This window comes from Lipotes vexillifer, unplaced genomic scaffold (genome assembly GCF_000442215.2).
Source record: "Lipotes vexillifer unplaced genomic scaffold, Lipotes_vexillifer_v1.1 scaffold1134, whole genome shotgun sequence".
In the NCBI taxonomy this organism is placed as follows: domain Eukaryota; kingdom Metazoa; phylum Chordata; class Mammalia; order Artiodactyla; family Lipotidae; genus Lipotes; species Lipotes vexillifer.
This window is the reverse complement of record NW_006772145.1, coordinates 326,554-332,977: the sequence shown is the minus strand read 5'-3', so window position 1 is coordinate 332,977 and position 6,424 is coordinate 326,554. Positions and strand designations below refer to the sequence as shown.

General features: G+C 44.2%; 1 protein-coding gene across 1 annotated transcript in view; it reads right to left on the bottom strand.

Annotated features, from left to right (window-relative positions):
* The window catches only part of MYRIP (myosin VIIA and Rab interacting protein), a 181,324-nt gene that overhangs the window by 57,676 nt on the left and 117,224 nt on the right, over positions 1 to 6,424 (bottom strand).

Here is a 6,424-nt window from a genome sequence, read left to right as displayed (position 1 = left end):
GGGAAAGAGAAATCAGAGAGGGGCTGGTACTGCCTTAGAACAAGGGGCCCCGCAAAGACCTCCCCTGTGCCCCTCTTCCTAGAGCACTTTCTGGTCTCCCAGCCCATACGTGGCCTCCTCCTTCCCTGAGTTGCTGTGACAGACTGTCTGGTTCATTCCATGATCCAACTTGGGTTCTGGCTGATCATGCACAGGGCTGGGCCCTCCTCCCCGATGACAAGGGCCCTGCGGCAGGGTCTGGGTCTCAGTCATCTCTTTGGCCTGCACTGTCCCAAAGCCAGCTCGTGCAGAGGAAAGAGCAGAGGCTGGGAAGTCAGAGGGCCAGGGCAGAGAGCATGCTCAGCCACTTAGCCGCTGTGTGAGTCTCCGAGCTTGGGTCTCTGGTTGATGAAAAGGGCACAGCTAATACTTCTCTGGGCTGCTGAGAGGATGAAATGAGGTGAGGCTCATAAAGTGTGTTACCCATACCTGCTCAGAGCAAAAGATGAATTCTTAACAGCTCTTTCCCCCTTGCCTATAAATGAGGCCACTGTAGGGCAGGGCAAAGAACAAGAACTTTGAATTCAGGCAGAGCTTGGGCTAAGCCCCAGTCCTGGCCATTACTAGCATGTGACCTTGGTCAGAGAGCATCTCTGAGCCTGTTTCCTGACCTGTCACTGGGGACAGTGTGACCCTTCCGGGCTATCAGAGGATTTTTATGAGACAACATATGTGACGCATCCATCACAGTGCCTACTACAATGAGGGCCCTCAACTATTTTTATCCTCCATCTATTGAATTGAATTATACCATTATTATTTAACACCTGACTGGATCAGCACCTGTGTACTCCTTGTACATGTGTATAGAAGACAGATATGTTTATACCCTAAGTCTGTACCCTATAGTTCCTCTTCCGTACTACAACAACACTGTTTCCACTGACTGTGTGAACATTCAAGAGAGGCTAACCAGGGTATTATTACCTTTGGCATGTTATGGGCTCTACCTGTGATAATAGTAGGTCTTCTGGGAAAAAGGGCTCTATTTTGTTGGTGTCTTCCTCAGTGCCATGCCCCAAGATTGACAGTCAGGTACTACAGAAGGCAGCGACTAAAGGGCCCATCAGGGTTTCTCCAGAAATGCTCAGGCTCTCTCTCAGTTGGAGCTAGTAATGGCCAGTGGGCAGCAATCTTGCTTTTCCTAAGGCTTTCTCTGGTTACCAGAGCCTGTGCTGGCTGCCCTGAGGCAGGATGGAATCACCACCTCCTGGGAGCAGCCCTGACCAATGCCTGGGGAGCTAAGGGATAAGTACCCTAGCTCCCTTGCCCATTGGAACTCTTGGAGTTCCCCAGCGGGGAAGGCTCGTCACCCGTGGTCGTGCCTTGCTTCATAACAAGTCATTTGTTGCCTGTTTTCCCTTCCCTGTATCATAGCCCTACTCTCCTCCCTGTGGTTTACCTCCAAATAAACTATAGGCCCTCAGATCTTTTTTTTTTTTTTTTATGGCCTTTATTATGTTGAGGTAGGTTCCCTCTATGCCCATTTTCTGGAGAGTTTTTTTTTTTTTTTTAATCATAAATGGGTGTTGAATTTTGCCAAAAGCTTTTTCTGCATCTATGGAGATGATCATATGGTTTTTATTCTTCTGTTAATAGGGTGCATCACATTGATTGATTTGCATATATCGAAGAATCCTTGCATCCCTGAGATAAATCCCACTTGATCGTGGTGTATGATCCTTTTAATGTGCTGTTGGATTCTGATTGCTAGTATTTTGTTGAGGATTTTTGCTTCTATATTCATCAGTGATATGGGTCTGTAATTTTCTTTTTTTGTAGTATCTTTGTCTGGTTTTGGTATCAGGGTGATGGTGGCCTCATAGAATGAGTTTGGGAGTTTTCCTTCCTCTGCAATTTCTTGGAAGAGTCTGAGAAGGGTGGGTGTTAGCTCTTCTCTAAATGTTTGATAGAATTCACCTGTGAAGCCATCTGGTCCTGGACTTTTTGTTGGAAGATTTTTAATCTCAGTTTCAATTTCATTACTTGTGATTGGTCTGTTCATATTTTCTATTTCTTCCTGGTTCAGTCTTGGAAGGTTATACCTTTCTAAGAATTTGTCCATTTCTTCCAGGTTGTCCATTTTATTGGCATAGAGTTGCTTGTAGTAGTCTCTTAGGATGCTTTGTATTTCTGTGGTGTCTGTTGTAACTTTTCCTTTTTCATTTCTAATTTTATTGATTTGAGTCCTCTCCCTCTTTTTCTTGATGAGTCTGGCTAATGGTTTATCAATTTTGTTTATCTTCTCAGAAAACCAGGTTTTAGTTTTATTGATCTTTGCTATTGTTTTCTTTGTTTCTATTTCATTTATTTCTGCTCTGATCTTTATGATTTCTTTCCTTCTACTAACTTTGGGTTTTGTTTGTTCTTCTTTCTCTAGTTCCTTTAGGTGTAAGGTTAGATTGTTTACTTGAGATTTTTCTTGTTTCTTGAGGTAGGCTTGTATTGCTATAAACTTCCCTCTTAGAACCACTTTTGCTGCATCCCATAGGTTTTGGATCGTCATGTTTTCATTGTAATTTGTCTCTAGGTATTTTTTAATTTCATCTTTGATTTCTTCAGTGATCTCTTGCCTATTTAATAACATATTGTTTAGCCTCCATGTGTTTGTGTATTTTACGGTTTTTTCCCCTGTAAATGATTTCTAATCTCACAGCGTTATGGTCAGAAAAGATGCTTGATAGGGGGCTTCCCTGGTGGTGCAGTGGTTGAGAGCCTGCCTGTCGATGCAGGGGACACGGGTTCGTGCCCTGGTCTGGGAAGATCCCACATGCCGCGGAGTGGCTGGGCCCCTGAGCCATGGCCGCTGAGCCTGCATGTCCAGACCCTGTGCTCCGCAATGGGAGAGGCCACAGCAGTGAGAGGCCCGCATACCGCAAAAAAAAAAAAAAAGATGCTTGATATGATTTCAGTTTTTCTTAAATTTACTGAGCCTTGATTTGTGACCCAAGATGTGATCTATCCTAGAGAATGTTCCATGTGCACTTGAGAAGAAAGTGTAATCTGCTGTTTTTGGATGGAATGTCCTATAAATATCAATTAAATCTATCTGGTCTATTGTTTCATTTAAAGCTTGTGTTTCCTTATTAATTTTCTGTCTGGATCATCTGTCCATTGGTGTAAGTGAGGTGTTAAAGTCCCCAACTATTATTGTGTTACTGTCGAGTTCCTCTTTTATAGCTGTTAGCGGTTGCCTTATGTAATAAGGTGCTCCTGTGTTGGGTGCATATATATTTATGATTGTTATATCTTCTTCTTGGATTGATCCCTTGATCATTATGTAGTGTCCTTACTTGTCTCATGTAACATTCTTTATTTTGAAGTCTATTTTATCTGGTATGAGTATTGCTACTCCAGCTTTCTTTTGATTTCCACTTGCATGGAATATCTTTTTCCATCCCCACACTTTCAGTCTGAATGTGTCCCTAGGTCTGAAGTGGGTCTCTTGTAGACAGCATATATATGGGTCTTGTTTTTGTATCCATTCAGTGAGCCTGTGTCTTTTGGTTGGATCACTTAATCCATTCATATTTAAGGTAATTATCGATATGTATGTTCCTATTACCATTTTCTTAATTGTTGTGGATTTGTTTTTCTGGGTCTTTTTCTTCTCTTGTGTTTCCCACTTAGAGAAGTTCCTTTAGCATTTGTTGTAGAGTGGTTTGGTGGTGCTGAATTCTCTTAGCTTTTGCTTGTCTGTAAAGCTTTTGATTTCTCTGTCAAATCTGAATGAGATCCTTGCCGGGTAGAGTAATCTTGGTTGTAGGTTCTTCCCTTTCATCACTTTATCATGCCACTCCCTTCTGGCTTGTAGAGTTTCTGCTGAGAGATCAGCTGTTAACCTTATGGGAGTTCCCTTGTATGTTGTTTGTCATTTTTCCCTTGTCGCTTTCAATAATTTTTCTTTGTCTTTAATTTTTGTCAATATGACTACTATGTGTCTTGGCATGTTTCTCCTTGGGTTTATCCTGTATGGGACTCTCTGCGCTTCCTGGACTTGGGCGGCTATTTTCTTTCCCATGTTAGGGAAGTTTTTGACTATAATCTCTTCAAGTATTTTCTCAGGTCCTTTCTCTGTCTCTTCTCCTTCTGGGACCCCTATAATGTGAATGTTGTTGCGTTTAATGTTGTCCCAGAGGTCTCTTAGGCTGCCTTCATTTCTTTTCATTCTTTTTTCTTTTTTTCTGTTCCGCAGCAGTGAATTCCACCATTCTGTCTTCCAGGTCACCTATCCGTTCTTCTGCCTCAGTTATTCTGCTATTGATTCCTTCTAGTGTAGTTTTCATTTCAGTTATTGTATTGTTTATATCTGTTTGTTTGTTCTTTAATTCTTCTAGGTGTTTGTTCTTTAATTCTTCTAGGTCTCTGTGAAACATTTCTTGCACCTTGTCGATCTTTGCCTCCATTCTTTTTCCGAGGTCCTGGATCATCTTCACTATCATTATTCTGAATTCTTTTTCTGGAAGGTTGCCTATCTCCACTTCATTTAGTTGTTTTTCTGGGGTTTTATCTTGTTCCTTCATCTGGTACATAGCCCTCTGTCTTTTCATCTTGTCTATCTTTCTGTGAATGTGGTTTTTGTTCCACAGGCTGCAGGATTGTATTTCTTCTTGCTTCTGCTGTCTCTCGGATCTTTGCATTAGGGTCCATTTCTGGGGTGAGCCAAACAGACACCCACATGATGCAAATGTGCAGACTTGTCCCGTCAGTGGAGCATTCACTCTCAGGGGAAAGGTGTATCCTTGGGGCCTTACAATTAGTCGCTAAGTCTGCCCTCAGGACCATCTTTGGGGCTCTGAATCTGATGCTTCTTCTTAGTGGCACACCCTTGGCTATTTTTGTGGTTGTCTATCCCGCCCCCCATCCCCCACCCCTGACCCCCAGCCCCTGGCCAGTTCTGCAACCCATCCTGGGCTGGTAAAGACCACTCGCTTGTGAACACGGGCACCCACAGGCTGCAGGGGAAGATGGGGCACTTGATGTGCAGCTCTACATGAGTCCAGCTGTCTGCAGCCTCTCCTGGGTCATGGGAGGAAGCCAAAGAGAGAAGGCCCTAGTGATGCCACTCTGTGCCTGCCTCCAGGGTTGGCTGTGTTGTAGATGTGGTCCTGGACTTTCCTCCCACACCCACTACATGGTGGGCTGGGGTCTGCCCATCACCAGCTCCTCTCTTCTTCTGCCTTTTATAATTCCAGATTGCATGTTGCTCTGGGAAAGCTAGGTGGCCAGTTTTTATCTCAGCAAAAGCAGGGATGGCTCCATAAATGCCCAACCCCATGAAAACCTTGGTTGTCAAGCTGCATTGTGGGAAATTCTCAGAGCTCTGCCTGGGCTCCAGTGCCATATTCCCTTTGTGCACTGGGACACCCTCTGGGACCCAGCTCTCCTCCATCCTCTCCTCTCTCCAAATTCTCACTCTTTCATGATTGTGCAGACAACTCACAGTTAGAAACTCAAGACCAGGAACTGTCCCCTGTTCTTTATTTCCCAGCAATGAGCACATGCTGTGTATATGGCAGGTGCTCAATGTCTACGAAGTGAAAATGTGTTTGGCGGGGGGCATGCATTACTTGCTGTAAGCACTGTCAAGACTGACGACTGAAGGTGAGTTTACTCAGCCCACAGTGTCCCCTACAGCTGACCTCAACCATGGACCAACAGGCTCCAGAGCCAACCTTTCCCCTGAGGCATAAACAGAACTGCTGAAAATAGCCCAGTTGAAGTTACCCTTCTAAGATGACCTCTGCTTCTGGCCCTCGTCTGTTCTACATTTGTGCTCTGCTGAGACTGAGAAGTGCCCCCAGGGAATAACCTGCTTCCTGCTAAACAGATCAGACATCTTTCAAGACTTCTGGGGTTGGCCTGGACATTTTAGCATGTCAAGGACCAAGCAGTCCTCGGAAAAACCAGCAGTTTTCCATACAAGTGCTTTATATTTTTTATTTTAAATCTTCATCCTGAGAGATGCATGGATTTTTTTTTTTTTTTTTTTTTTTTTGCGGTATGCGGGCCTCTCACTGTTGTGGCCTCTCCCGTTGCGGAGCACAGGCTCCGGATGCACAGGCTCAGCGGCCATGGCTCACGGGCCCAGCCGCTCCGCGGCATGTGGGATCTTCCCAGACCAGGGCACGAACCCGTGTCCCCTGCATCGGCAGGCGGACTCTCAACTACTGTGCCACCAGGGAGGCCCCAGAGATGCATGGATTTTTGAGCCAAGTATGAAATCATTCTTCTGTGTGTGATGTTGTTGAACTAAGTTTTTTGTTTCTATGCAACTGATAAATTACACATGGGCGTAATTAGTTTAGAGAAATTTATGCACAAAATCATGTTTTGAAAACCAAGATCCTTTGCAAATTTTTTTGGAATGCTCATAATTCAGCAG